The following is a 16,303-nucleotide window of genomic DNA, read 5'->3' as shown; positions in this document are numbered from 1 at the left end:
CGAACCCATAGTGGACCAGACAGTCCTGCTGTCGCTTAAAAAGTACAGTATCTTTCGGAATGTCGGGGTCACACCTGCCTTGATTAAACGTCTCACGTTAAAAATAGCGAGCCTTAATACCCGCTCGTTGCACTGCCATCATCTGGAGGTATATAACATGCTTCAGGATAGTGACATCGATGTCCTGACTCTTTCAGAGACCTGGACAGATGAGAACTCGCTACCGGATATCATCGCCGCTGTACCAAGCGGATACGATATAATGTGGCATAATCGCCCAGGGGGCTCACGGGGGGGTGGGGTAGCTATTTTGCATAGGAAGACCATGACAGTTGAAAAAATACTAACTGAGACGATTGACCTAGCCGATCTCCTAGGGGTAAAGGTCACAGTAAACAATGTGTGCTGGGTGATCCTGTCCGTTTATCGTCCGCCGAAGGCAACCCCTACCTTCTTTGACCTATTTTGTCCCATTATATCTGACCTTAGGTCAAGATATACAAAAATCTTGGTTACAGGAGATTTTAATTTACATTGGGATAAGCCCACCTGGGACTCACCCATGCGCCAGTTAAACACATTAATGTCCGCATTGGACTTTACACAGATCGTGGATACCCCAACGCATGTAGAAGGTCATACTCTTGACCTTATGTGGACCACCGATGCCACTTTAACATTTAGCGAGGCAGCGCCCTGTGTCTGGTCGGATCACTGTTTGGTCTCATGTGAGGTCCCCCTTAGCAATGGGGCTGTCCATAATTCACAGGGCTTCAGGAAAACCCGGAAATGGATTGATGTCAATCTGAGAGCCCTGACTGAGGCACATCTGGAACCTCCCCAGGTTTTAGAGCCAGACGGTGATTTGGACCGAGACTACTCTGATCTAACAAGATGTTTGACTCGGGCCATCGATCAGATAGCGCCAGTGAAAATACAGCAAATTAAGGGCTCAAGGAAAGCTCCCTGGTTTACTCCGCTCCTAAGGGTAACTAAAACAAAGCTAAGGAGATTAGAAAGGCTGTGGAGGAAATCCAAGCAGGATGCGGATAGGGATACCTATAAGACCTCTCTCCACCAATACAAAAAACTTATGATTCAAGCTAAAGCGGACTATCTTGAATCGCGTCTAAGTAAGGCCACTAATATCCAGAAAGAAACCTTTAAAATCTTGGCTGAGCTGAGTAAGAAGCCTGATAATGTTAAGCCCCCTTTTGACTGTAATACATTCCAGACCTATTTCCTGGAGAAGGTGAAGATCATTGTCCAGGAGATAGAGAATGTGGCGGCAACAGGAACTGCAATTGCCTTAATATTTAATAAGGCGAGCGATTGTTCTCTTAACGTGTTCCCACAGTTGGATACACTAATCTTTGAACAGCTGATGTGTAAAATTAAATCTGGCTCTCCAGCTGATCCATGTCCACCTGAGATCTTTCGCATTGCGCGTCCCTTGTTGGAGGAATACATCATCTCCCTCCTCAATAGATCGCTGGACATGGGATATCTGCCAAGTGAACTTAAGGAGGCGCGGGTAAGACCCTTACTGAAAAAGCTGGGGTCGGATCTGATGGAGCGAGATAGAAAACAAAATTTTGTTTAAACTCGCAAAGTCACATTTCCATAACATGAATAAAATTATTAATGATTTGTGATATGTCGTGCTAATACAACTTAGATTAAACTTTACACGTGGGGGGACTAACATGTGTGCTCATAAACGTGCATAAATGTTGCATCTTTCTGTTTGTGCAAATTAATAAAATAATTTATTGTTTTCGTTTTTGTCATTACTAACTGCTGCAAACTTAAAAGAAGCATGTGCTTGTTTTGCTTTTCCTTGTCTGTGTGATGTCATTTCTACTATTCTAGGTGCATATGGGTCTCATAGAAAAACGGAGACTGGTAAATATAAACGCTGCTTTATTTGTTTGCAATGGCTAGGTAACATTTTGATTAATCGGGTGGGTTAATTAATTAGTAAACCAAAGGGGTGGATACAGAATATACTTTATTTCTTACATTAATACTTTTCTTGTGTTTGTTTTATACTAGAAAACATAAGTTGCCTGCTTTTGGGCCTAGTAAATAGAGCCGCAGAAAAAGAGCTGATCTATAATTCTGCAGAAAGTCACGAGACGCCCATTCTGAATTAAAACGATTATTGAAGCTGCATTCACAAAGCAAAAACTGATGAGCTGACATCATTATGTCGGACATGGCCAAGGTCGAAAGTGAACATTTTGTCAGTCCTTAACTTGGCATCCGCGGAAGTTGTACTGAAAGACTATGGAAGCTGCGAGGATGACTTAATACAAAGTTGCAATCGCAGGAAGCTTCTGGCTTCACGTGGAAGAGACAATGGTCTTTGTAAGACATGATTTTGTGGAACTTTTTAAGAATCGGGTGACATGTCACTTGTCACTCTCAGCCAATGGGACGTCGAAGATTTCTGAAAACTTTCCTTTGCTAGTTTAGTTAGCGTAGAAAGGTATAAAAAGTCATGCCCTTAGGGTTGGGCTGGCTGCTGCTTTCTGACTTTCCGATGAGGGTGATGTGCTGCTGGACTTTGCGTGGAGCACGTAAGAATCCTCAAAGATCTTTACTTTAATTTCTGTCTATTTAGTTCAGTTAAGGAAATAGGTTTTAAAAATGCTAAACTTTATATAATTTCTTTAAATTTGATTCAATTGCTTAAATTGTATTTTTCTTATATTTCTTACCATCATGCTTGCTTTATTGCAAATAAATTTCATTTATAAAACTTACAACATATATACCATAATTTAGAAAATAAAATCTTACTTTTGACAAACAAGCTGGTCTTGATTATTTAGAAGTATAGGTTACCATTAGCTAGATCACGTCACCTATGGTGGTCGTTTAAATGGTTGGGTTTTATTCTAATGACAATATTCTTTTTGCAAATGTATAAAAATGTATATAGTGTGTAGATAATGTGTATATAGATTTATTCCGACCACCTGATTCAGTAGGCCCAAAATATATCAGGTTCATAAATGGGTCCATATTTAGTATAGAATTTTGTTTATAGGTTATGAAATTGGGTAGCGTAGTTTATGATATATTTTCTATAGCCCGCTGGATCAATTCTCTGGTAGCAGAAATTGATGGTTGCTAAGAGGTAACCAAGGTAATATATTAGTTGCTAAGGGTTACGTCATGGTATGGAAATAGGATCGACGTTTTAACACTTGTTAAGTTTGTTTTTCGTGCCTATCTGTAAGCTATACCGGTATAGATTGTGTGGCGAGAAATTAGTCACGCAAGCCATCTGTTCTGTTTGTAGTGATATCGCCGAGTATCACAAGAGGTATCGCCGTGTACCATAGTGTTGTCGCCGAGCAGCACAGTTTTAGGGCTAGGTCTGAATCTTGTATAGTGAGGATTTTCTAAGAAATCAAAGCAGCATGAGAATAGGGACAAAGCGCCTTCCATAAAACTCACTGTGATGAGAGTATTAGTTATATCCGAGCTTGAGTGAAGGGTAAAATTAACGTCGGTACATGATTATCTATAAACAGGTTAGAGTCCTGTACGGGTACATGTTTCATATCTATAAACAGGTGAGAGCCCTGTACGGATAACGTCGTTATTTTGCTAACGGTGCATGAATTCTATAAACAGGTGAGAGTCCTGTACAGATTTCATGTGTGTTTGAAAACAGGGAATTTTCCGTGTAAAAGTGCGAGTTTGAATTGTATTTTGTGTTCAAGTGGAACTCTTAGAACTTTCACTTCGCGGTGGGTTCAGAGCAAAGCGAGTTCATAATTATACGTGTTAGAAGGGTGGGGTAAGATTACTCTACTGACAATTGAATATTATCCTTAGTGTGAATAGCGCCGTCTATTCCGAAGTGTGGATACTTGAATGTATGTAAACTATCCTAATTAGTGAAACGAACAGATGTTGTCTTTATAGTCATTGTTAAGAATTAATTTACACTGAAAAGTGTCCTTAAAATGGCGCTGTGAAAAGATTTTGTGAAGGAGGGGTAAGCGCCAGGAGTGAGAAGCGAGAAACCGCAGCTGCTGTGTACGTCACAGAGCCGCGCTGGGATTGGGTGACCTACGTCACAAGCTGTATTCTGATTGGCTCCTGAGTCTCTGACGGCCTGTGAGCTGATTGGTCGTTCGGAAAAACTCAAAAAATTATTGGTTGAGCAGAAAAGTGACGTAGCTCAACTGCCATTGGCCTGTTGGTGTGTTTCGCGCACGGATTGGTTGTTTTGCGGAACATCCCGGAAATATTTTACGAACGATTTTGTGAATTAAATTTAACTCTTAAAAATGAGTTATCATTTTAAACATGTTGAGAAAAAGACAACATTATTTCAGAAATTTAAGAATTTATTTTCACCTGACAAGAAAATCGAAACGCGAGGTGGTAAACTACTTCATAAGTATAAAACACCTGCAGCGTACATGGAAGGTGAATATGGATATCATACTGTCTTATGGTTCGACAGTTGGAAACGTTATACTAAAAACGACGGTGTTTTAGCTTGGCCTGATGATGGTTCATTTAATGTAAGAGTTTTAAGAAATTTACGAGAGAAAATGAATGCTCTTGTTCCAAAACCGAGACCAACTCAATTTGAAGCTTTAGTTGAGTGGGAAGACGAGATGTATCAGTTACAAAGAGAAGCTAGTGGAATTAAAAGACCTTCTAAAAATCCATCATGGAAAAGAGAAACTCATGAAGATAGATTGCGAATGTGGAGACAGGGAAACATGAGTGAAGGATTGTATTTAATTCATGAAATGGTAATGGGTTCTCCTACAGGGAAATCTATGGAAAGTGAATCTGAGGATGCAGTTATGGAAGAAATATATACAACTGCTAGAAAGAAACAGCCTAATCAGCCTTTGAGACCTCCTAGATCATGGTCTACTCCGGTGGTTTCTACTGAAACTTCACCGAGTGCACCTCCAATTAGTGAAGCTCCTAAACTTTATCCAAATAATTGTGAAATCACTGAAACTCCTAGAAGATCAGAATTTGAGAATGCTCGAAATGAAGGTAGACATTTTTCAATGACTCCAAGAGCAAGGGAACCTCCAAATGATTATGCAAGAGAGACAAGAAATGTTGAGGATGTTGACTATAATGAATATTTAAGGTCTAAAGAAGAATTAATTAAAAGAATGACAAAAGGCATGGAAGCTGTCACAGTTCCAGTAACAATAGGTCCTGTTCAGCCTGTATTTGATCAAAGAGATACAAACAAAAATGGATTAACTATTCCTTTAAATACAGAAATTCAAAAGCCTGCTGAAAAATTTTATTCAGACTTAACTGAATTAAACACTTCTAGATCGAGAATGCCTGATTTAACCTTTAATGAGGATTTATCTCCAAAAACACCAATGGGTGCTATGTCAGATGTAGGAAGTCCTGAAGTTAGGGTAACCACACCAAAACGTGATGTGGCCAAATTAAAAGCTAATATTGAAGAATTAATAATTGGAACAATTGGCCCAGATAGTTTAAATTACTATCGGGATGATGAACTACTATTCATTTGCAAAAGTATTCAGTGGAAAACAAAAAATAAATATGATCAATTAGAAGATCTAGCTGCAGAACTGGAAATCGATGTGAGTAAACAAAAGAATTTTGCAAAACATTACAGATTAGACTTTTCAGAAAGTGACATTGAGAGTTTGAACTCAATGGGAAGAATAGTTCACATTAAAGATTTGATTGTCTATATCAAAAAGCTAGGAGAACTGAACAAATGGAGAGTGAAATGGACCAAAAGGAAGGAAGATGAAAGATTGGAAAAATTGTCAAAACAATTTCCAATGAGAGAAGTTGCAGGTGGAGGATATGTTCATGTCCCATGGTCGAGACAAGACATTCTGTTATTCACAAATGACTTTCCAAAATTGAGGGAGAAACCAGTTGAGTGGTACAGGCAGGTCGATAGATTTATCAAAGTGTCAAAAGTTCTGTGGATTGATTTAGATGGATTTTTTGACATTGTAGTTCCATCTGATCTTTGGACAGAATGTAAAATATCTATTAGTTGGCCAAAAGCAGAACCTGAACGAATCAAAGAAACAGGTGCCCCAAATCCACTTGTAATGGATTTCTATGAGAAAGTAATTGTTTGGATGAAAAACAAAATTCCACCCAAAGAAGTTGATTGGGTTAAAATAGAAAGAACAGAACAGGAAACAAAAGAATCAGTTCATTCTTTTTATGAAAGACTATTGTTAATCTTTAAACAATACAGTGGTTATGAAAAATTAGATGAAAAAGACATGAGTCATTTTATCTATAGATTTGTTTATGGACTAAAACCTGAAATTGGAGAAATGATCAGAACTAGTATTGTCGGATGGCAAGCACTATCTATAGATGATATTCTAAGAAAAGCAAAATATTGTAGCGATGAATTAGAAGTAAAACAAAAGAAGCTGAAGGAGAAAGCCATGTGGGCTCAGGTAAAAGTGGCCGAGCAACAGATTGCCAGCATGGGAAATAAGAACACTAATTTTGTTCAAACTGGAAATGCAAACCAGATACAAGGAAAGTTTAAAGGTAATAATTTCCCAAAGAAATTTAGCCCAAAGATAGAAGAGCTGAAACAAAGATTACCTTGTTTTAATTGTGGCGAAATTGGACATTGGAGGGACGAGTGTCCTCATCCTCCTAGAAACTCAAAGAATCCCTTATTGAATCCACAGATGCAGAATGGTGTTAACCTGCAGCAACAGCTACAGATGCAACAGGGGTTAAATGAATTTAATATTCAGCGACAGTTACAACAACAGCAACAACAACAGGTGAATAATCGTCAAGACCAGTTGCCACAAGCACCTTTTCCGAATTGTGGGGGAGTTCAAAAATATAATCCAAACGTGGGATTTCAGGGATGTGAACAGGTAATAAAACCACAAAAACAGCAAAAGCAGCAAAAGGTTCAAATGCAAAATGCTTCACAACAATTTTTATTAACAGAAAGTCAAGACAGTGATTCTGATGATTATTGCTGACGGTGCCCGAGAGAGGAGGAAGAGTGTGTTGTTGGAGCCACTCTTGAGGTTGACCAGTCTGGTCCTTATGTAAACGGGAAAGTTAATGATGTAGACATCACTTTTCTAGTGGACACTGGTGCTACCCGTTCTACTGTTAGATCAGTGGAAATTGAAAACCTACCTCTCTCTGGGGATACCATCCAAGTTGTGGGAGTAAGTAATCAGCAAATTAAAACAGACTTAACTGATCCAGTACCAGTTGAAATTGGAAATTACAGAGACAAACACAGATTTGTGGTTTGTAACAGTAGTCCAGTAAATCTATTAGGTAGAGACATCCTATGTAAAATGAATTGCAGAATATATTGTTCTCCTGAAGGAGTTGAATTACAAACAATGGAGGAAGATGGTTTGTACAGAATGACAATGATGATGATGGAAGCAGAAGAAACAAAATTGTTTCCTGCATTTGAAGAAAAGGATTTACCTGAAGAGCTAAAGGAAACAGTGAAATCTGAAATATGGGATTTTACTGGGAATGAGATGGGTCTGATGAAAAATGTAGATCCTGTAAAAATCGCATTGAAACAGGGGATAGAATTTCCAAACACTCCACAGTATAAAATGAAAACAGAGACAATTGAAGGTATTACACCTATAATTGAAAAATTAATCAAGCAAGGTGTATTAAAGGAAATGAAAAGTAGTTCTTGTAATTCACCAATTATGGGAGTTAAAAAGTCTAACGGAACATTTAGGATAGTACAAGATTTGAGAAAGGTTAATCAAATTGTCATTCCATGTTGTCCTGTGGTTCCAAATCCAGCAGTAATTCTATTCCAGATTCCACATGATGCTGAATGGTACACAGTCATTGACCTTTGCAATGCATTCTTTACTGTTCCATTACACCCAGACAGTTATGAAATCTTTGCTTTCAGATTCCAAGGTAAGACCCTTGGATGGACAAGAATCCCTCAGGGCTATACAGAAAGTCCTTCAATCTTTAACGAACTGTTAAAAAGATCATTAGAAGATTTAGACTTACCAGGTAAGTCTACGTTGGTGCAGTATATTGATGATTTGTTAATAGCTGCAAAGACAAGAGAAAATTGTGTAACAGACACAATAATTCTGTTAAATCGCCTTGCAGAAGAAGGACATAAAGTGTCCCCAGCAAAACTACAGTTTTGCAAACAAGAAGTAAAATATCTTGGTCACAGAATTGCAAAAGGAAAAAGACAAGTAACAATAGAGAGAATAAAAATGATTCAAGCAATGTTACCACCAAGAACACAAAGACAGGTCAGAATGTTCCTGGGAATGGTAGGTTACTGTCGACAATGGATAAGTGGATTTTCAGTAATTGCAAAACCACTACAAAGATTGACCAAATCAGATGTAAAAGATCCAATTATTCTCAATGATGCTGAGATGGAATCTTTTGAGAACCTGAAAAAGAGCTTATGCCAAGCTCCTGCTTTGGGTATGCCAAATTATGAGAAAGATTTTGAACTGTATTGCAGTGAGAGAGAAGGATGTGCATTATCTGTATTAATACAGAGACATGGAAATCTAAAGAAACCTATTGCATACTTCTCTGCAGTTCTTGATCCAATTGCAAAAGCATTACCAGGATGTTTGAAAGCAGTTGCAGCTACAAGTATCAGCCTTGAACAAAGTGAAGGAATCATAATGGGATTTCCTGTGAAAGTTTTTGTGCCTCATTCAGTTGAAATATTACTGACAAGAGGTAAGACTCAACATTTAACAAGTAGCAGATTGACAAAGTATGAGAAAATCATACTGGGAGCAGATAATGTTTCGATTTCAAGATGTTTGAATCTGAATCCTTCTACATTACTGCCTGATTCTGAAATTATTGATGATATTGAAACTGAACATGAATGTTTAGATGTCATGGAATTCTGCACAAAACCAAGAAAAGACATCAAAGACAGACCTCTGTCTGAATCGGATTTTGTCTACTTTGTAGATGGCTCATGCTTAAGATCCGAAGGAGGTGTCTTGAAAGCTTCATACTCAGTTTGTACAGTTGTAGATGTTGAAGAAGCATCATGTCTTGAAGGAGTTCGTTCAGCACAAGTGGCTGAATTGATTGCTTTAATTCGTGCATGTGAAATATCAAAAGATATAAGAGTTACCATCATTACTGATAGTCAGTATGGATACGGAGTTGTGCATGATTATGGACAACTCTGGTCACAGAGAGGATACATGACATCAACAGGATCACCAATTAAAAATGCAGTTTTCATTAGAAGATTAATTGAAGCAATACAATTGCCAAAAGAAATTGCCATAGTCAAGTGTGCAGCGCACACTAGAGGAACTGATTATATTTCCAAGGGAAATGCCTTCGCAGACGAAACAGCAAAGTACTGCGCAAGGAAAAATTATTCATACAATCGGGAGAGGAGTAAAGAAACTGATTCAAATTCATTAATGCTAACAACTGTTGTAGAAACATGGCATGAAATTAGAGATTTACAAAACGAAGCAGATGATGAAGAAAAAGACCTATGGTTAAGATCAGATTGTAGACCACGTGAAGAAGATGGAGTGTGGGTTTACAAAGATGGCAGAATAGTCTTACCAAATTGCTTGATTGCTGATATGGCCAGATTATATCATGGTCCTGCACATCTAGGAAGAGATTCTATGGTCAGACTTTTTAGAGAAACATGGTTCAATACCAAATTTAGAACCATTGCAGAATCTTTTTGTCAAAGGTGTTTGTCATGCCAACAAATGAATCCAAACAGAAAATCAGTGGTGGGGACAGGAATAATTGGTCGAGAGGGTGGTCCCTTTACCAGGTTACAAATAGATTTCATTGAAATGCCCTTACACAACTGTTTGAAATATGTACTTGTAATTGTATGCTTATTCTCAAGATGGGTAGAAGCTTTCCCTACACGACATTGTGATTCAATTACAGTAGCAAAACTAATGCTCAGAGAAATCATCCCAAGGTACGGTTTTCCAGTCACTATTGAGAGTGATGGAGGAAGCCATTTTGATAACAAACTGTTGAAGTTAATTTGTGAAGCTTTGAGCATTGAGCAGAAAATACACTGTGCATACAGACCAGAGGCATCAGGTGTAGTTGAACAAATAAATGGAACTATCAAAAACAGAATTGGAAAAATGTGTCTAGAGACAGGTGTTAAGTGGACTGATGCTCTTCCACTTGTTTTGATGTCATTAAGAAGTACACCAGATAAAAAGACAGGTCTGAGTCCTCATGAAATTTTAATGGGAAGAGTTATGAGGCAAGCTTTTGTACCTGTAGGTAAACTGTTGAGCATAAATGACAGTGCAATTTTGGATTACTGTAAAAGGTTATCTGATATGGTAACTTCTGTGTCTAATCAGGTGGGAACTGAAGCTCAATCAAATGAAAAAGTTTTGACTCATGATCTGAGACCTGGCGATTGGGTCAGAACGAAAGTACATCGGAGGAGGAATTGTCTATCTCCTAGATGGCAGAAACCTAGGCAGGTAATCTTGATCACTACTAATGCTGTAAAGTGCAGAGGATTGAAGCGCTGGATTCATCCAAGTCATACTATTCCAGTACCAACTCCTGAGAGTTCTGATGTTGAAAGTGATACCACAGATGATTCTGATTCTGAGGCAGAAGACAGAACAGAAGGTGAAGTAATTCCAGATTCTGAAGATCGACAAGAAAGTCGACATCTGGAAACTGTACCAGTGAATGGAAATCTAACAAGAAAAGACTTAGAGATAATTGAAATAGATTCTGAAGGTGAAGAGAATCTGTTAAAAGGAAAGATAACTGAGGATTCAGTTGTCTCTATTGAAGACAAAGAAGCTGAACCAAAAGAAGTTTCAGACCAGGAGAGTACCGAAAGGCAGAGAACAAGCTCTGAAGTAAGGAACAGAAATCCGAAATCTGGGAAGCTAGAGGTAATTGAAGAAGAAGAGGAGAACGAATTACCGAGTACCAGTGATGGAAGACAAAGTGAAGTTCCTGAAGGAGTGAAATTGCCGAATAGAGAAGTTCCTGAGTCAATTGAAATTTCAGACTACGAAACTGAAGAAAGTGACGTGGAAGGTGGAAGTGAAAACGGAAAGAAAAGGACTTGGAAATCAGAATCAAATAATTCTGAACCAAAGAAGAAGTACGTGAGAAAAGCAGACTACTGGCCTGGTGGAAGATTGAGAGTCAGATTGATCAAAAAGCCAATAGAACAAGTTGAAGAAATAAGTAGTCAAAAGAGTCCAGGAAAAGAAATTGGAGTTGGAAGAAAAATTGAAGTGATATCGAGAAAAGGGAAGAGAATAATTAGACCAAACCAGAAATACAAATCTCCTGAGTGGACTTACTTAGTAATTCCACCTGTTATAGACATATATGATAGTAGTGAAGAAGAAAACGAAATCCAAGAAATTAGTGACAATGATTAAAGTACAGAATTATTAAATTGGCAAAAGGCTGAAGAAAATCTGTTAGTTGACACAAGGTCGAAGAAAAACTGTTTAGTTGAAGAAAACTTATGTATGACATAAGGTCGAAGAAATCTTGTTTAGGGTGATAAAAGAAAAATAGATTTTAAAAGGGGGGTGTATATAAATTTTAAAATTTATTTTATTTTTGAAGCTAAAACTAATCTAAAAATGCCTTACGTTAAGGAGAACACTTCAAAATGTTCTGTTTTTAAAAGATGCTGTAAGATGACTCTGGTGTGTCTGCTCATTTTAGTTCTGCTCTGGTTGGTACTAGCTGTGATTATACCTTTAGAAATGAATAGAGAATTACACAAAGTTAACATAACAAGCAAAGCTCTGGTTAGCCAAACTAAACATAGTGCATCTGCAAAAGTAATTGATCATCAGCCTAACATTCATCAAGATAAATCAATAGGTGATTTTTCAAGCAATACATTCACAAAGCTTTTGAGTGAATATGTAAAGGTAATGGATGCAAAGGACTGTTATGTCTGTGTTAAGTTACCTGCTTCTGTATCTGAGGGAGTAACATATAATATGCTTCCTCTCACTTATGCTGTAACATGTAGTGTATTAACTAGTTTATTTTATCAAACTGGACGTTTAGAATATTACTATTCAAATTATGATGAGATTTTTGCTAATGTTAAGATTGATAATGCTTTAAATAAGCATAAGAAAGCAAAACAAATGAGAGAATATTTCCTTGTTACTAATGAACTCACTTACGAGTATGCTTACAAGAATAATTTAACATGTAAATTAAGTGCTGAAGGAAAGAAATTTTTGAATATGGTTGAGGAGAGAAGAGCAATTTATAAGAGAAATGAATTAGTCAAGCAGACTAAGTCATCCTTCTGGCAAAAAGAGGATGAGAAATTAAATGGCAAAATGCTTGAAAATATTGCAATTCACATAGACAAACCTGTTAGTGGAAAGCTTTGCATTAGAAGAGATAATACACTTTTTGATAATTATTTTGTAGGTGCAAGTAACTGTGAAGATACTTATCAGATTATGGGAGGTTGGGGATTTAAAGGTGGAAAAGATCCTATCTTCCCTGGAATTTATTTTGTTTGTGGTGACAAAGCTTACTATAACCTTCCAGACCATTGGTATGGAACTTGTTATGTGGGAATTGTTTTTCCTAAAGTGTTTCATGTTGACAGAGATTCAGAAGGATTGTTTAAAATTCATAATTATGTAAATAGAGCTAAAAGAGAAACTTTTACTGAAGTTCTAGGAGATATTTTCCAAGCTGTAATACCTTTTGTTGGTATAACCCTAAATGCAGGGAGAATCAGAAAATTGTCCACTATAGTTGATAGATTATCAACTGACACTGCTGATGGATTTCAATTAGTGAATGTTGAAGTTATTGCAATTAGATCCATGGTAATTCAAGATCGCCTTGCTTTAGACATACTCCTAGCAAAAGAGGGAGGAGTCTGTGGCATTTTACATGTCCAACATTGCTGTACATATATACCGGATGAAAGTAAGAATATTGAAATGTATATTAAGAATATTACACAAATGCATTCAGAGATAATTCCTTTAGAAGAAGAAGATTTTACAGAGAAACTTTCAAAAAGGTTTCAAGCAATTAAAAACTGGTTTCATAATATCGGAAGTTCAATTCTTGGCAAGATTCTGGCACCTTTGATTATAATAGTATTCATTTTTATTTTGACTAAAGTAGGTTGTTTGTTACATAAAAGAAAGAAACAGTTGAAGGAAAAGAAGAGAATCTATAAACTCAGAAAAGAAGAGGAAAGGGAGATCGAGTTACAAGAGTTACATAGAGAGCGTCATGTTAATTGCAAAGATTATGCTGAAACAGACTTTTAGGTTTACTAATACAAATGAATTTGAATCGATTTCTTATAAATTTAATTTACCAAAATTTTGAGTGCTGGTGTGGTGATTTGTTAATCACCAGATGAGGGAGTTGATGGAGCGAGATAGAAAACAAAATTTTGTTTAAACTCGCAAAGTCACATTTCCATAACATGAATAAAATTATTAATGATTTGTGATATGTCGTGCTAATACAACTTAGATTAAACTTTACACGTGGGGGGACTAACATGTGTGCTCATAAACGTGCATAAATGTTGCATCTTTCTGTTTGTGCAAATTAATAAAATAATTTATTGTTTTCGTTTTTGTCATTACTAACTGCTGCAAACTTAAAAGAAGCATGTGCTTGTTTTGCTTTTCCTTGTCTGTGTGATGTCATTTCTACTATTCTAGGTGCATATGGGTCTCATAGAAAAACGGAGACTGGTAAATATAAACGCTGCTTTATTTGTTTGCAATGGCTAGGTAACATTTTGATTAATCGGGTGGGTTAATTAATTAGTAAACCAAAGGGGTGGATACAGAATATACTTTATTTCTTACATTAATACTTTTCTTGTGTTTGTTTTATACTAGAAAACATAAGTTGCCTGCTTTTGGGCCTAGTAAATAGAGCCGCAGAAAAAGAGCTGATCTATAATTCTGCAGAAAGTCACGAGACGCCCATTCTGAATTAAAACGATTATTGAAGCTGCATTCACAAAGCAAAAACTGATGAGCTGACATCATTATGTCGGACATGGCCAAGGTCGAAAGTGAACATTTTGTCAGTCCTTAACTTGGCATCCGCGGAAGTTGTACTGAAAGACTATGGAAGCTGCGAGGATGACTTAATACAAAGTTGCAATCGCAGGAAGCTTCTGGCTTCACGTGGAAGAGACAATGGTCTTTGTAAGACATGATTTTGTGGAACTTTTTAAGAATCGGGTGACATGTCACTTGTCACTCTCAGCCAATGGGACGTCGAAGATTTCTGAAAACTTTCCTTTGCTAGTTTAGTTAGCGTAGAAAGGTATAAAAAGTCATGCCCTTAGGGTTGGGCTGGCTGCTGCTTTCTGACTTTCCGATGAGGGTGATGTGCTGCTGGACTTTGCGTGGAGCACGTAAGAATCCTCAAAGATCTTTACTTTAATTTCTGTCTATTTAGTTCAGTTAAGGAAATAGGTTTTAAAAATGCTAAACTTTATATAATTTCTTTAAATTTGATTCAATTGCTTAAATTGTATTTTTCTTATATTTCTTACCATCATGCTTGCTTTATTGCAAATAAATTTCATTTATAAAACTTACAACATATATACCATAATTTAGAAAATAAAATCTTACTTTTGACAAACAAGCTGGTCTTGATTATTTAGAAGTATAGGTTACCATTAGCTAGATCACGTCACCTATGGTGGTCGTTTAAATGGTTGGGTTTTATTCTAATGACAATATTCTTTTTGCAAATGTATAAAAATGTATATAGTGTGTAGATAATGTGTATATAGATTTATTCCGACCACCTGATTCAGTAGGCCCAAAATATATCAGGTTCATAAATGGGTCCATATTTAGTATAGAATTTTGTTTATAGGTTATGAAATTGGGTAGCGTAGTTTATGATATATTTTCTATAGCCCGCTGGATCAGATCCCGCTGTGTTGAAGAATTACAGACCCATCTCCCAGCTGCCCTTTCTCTCAAAAATTCTTGAGCAACACGTTCTTCAGTCCCTGTCCTGCTATCTGGAATCTCACCATCTACTCCATGATAGACAGGCAGGTTTTCGAGCACATCACAGCACCGAGTTGGTGATGCTCTCAGTGCTGGACGAACTAAGAGGTAGGGCTGACTGTAAGAAAGCGAGCGCCCTGATTTTATTAGATCTGTCAGCGGCGTTCGATACTGTCAGCCACACCCTGCTCTTGGATAGATTGAAGAGCTTTGGGATTAAGGGCTTGGCGTTACAGTGGTTGGAATCCTTCCTTACAGGTAGGACCCAAAGGATACAACTGGGGGACGAAATATCTGAGGTAGGGGTTTTAGAGTGTGGAGTACCGCAGGGGTCGGCCCTGTCCCCACTCCTATTTAACCTATACCTGCAACCACTGATCGCTGCGCTGGCTGCGATGGACTGTAAAGTCTTCAACTATGCGGACGATACGCAGTTGCTGCTAAGTATAAATGACACCACGGCTGCACAACTCCAATCCCAGAACATCTTGAGGTTCACGGTACGATGGATGACTGATAACCTTTTAAAAGTCAATCCTGACAAAACTGAGATCCTGGTTATACCATCCACCCTCTCACCTTGGAGTGACCTCTACTGGCCCATGGAGTTGGGCCCGGCCCCAAAACCAAGCCTGGTTGTAAAAAGCTTGGGGATTCGGCTGGATGCTGACCTATCGATGGCGCCTCAGATCGCGTCGGTAGTAGGCAGCTGTACTAATATCATCCGGCAACTGCGGAAGTTATCCCCTATCCTCTCAGAGCCCATGATGCGTTCAATAGTAACTGCCACTATCATTTCCAGAATCGATTATGGGAATGCCCTCTATCTTGGCCTACCGAAAACCCTTACTAATAGGCTTCAGGTTCTGATGAATGATGCTGCCCGATTGATCTTTAGACTCCCTAGGAGGTCTAGAGCCACTCCTCTACTACAAAACCTACATTGGCTTCCAATTAAAGAGAGAGTGGAATTTAAGAGTCTGTGTACAGCCCATAAGGCCATCTATGGTAAGGCTCCGGCCTATATCAAGGAGCGTCTACAACTGTACTGCCCGACGAGATCACTTCGGTCCTCGGACTTGCAGTTGTTGAGCTGCTCTCGGTACAGGCTAGTGACGAAGGGAGGCAGAGCCTTCTCGGTATTGGTTCCCCAGCTATGGAACAATCTGCCTGGAGGGCTACGTGAGGAAGGAAACCTCCTAAAATTTCGAAAGAGTCTG

The sequence above is a fragment of the Lissotriton helveticus genome, chromosome 12, assembly GCF_964261635.1.
Source record: "Lissotriton helveticus chromosome 12, aLisHel1.1, whole genome shotgun sequence".
Taxonomy (NCBI): Eukaryota; Metazoa; Chordata; class Amphibia; order Caudata; family Salamandridae; genus Lissotriton; species Lissotriton helveticus.
The sequence above is the reverse complement of the archived record's forward strand: the minus strand, read 5'-3'. Positions refer to the sequence as shown.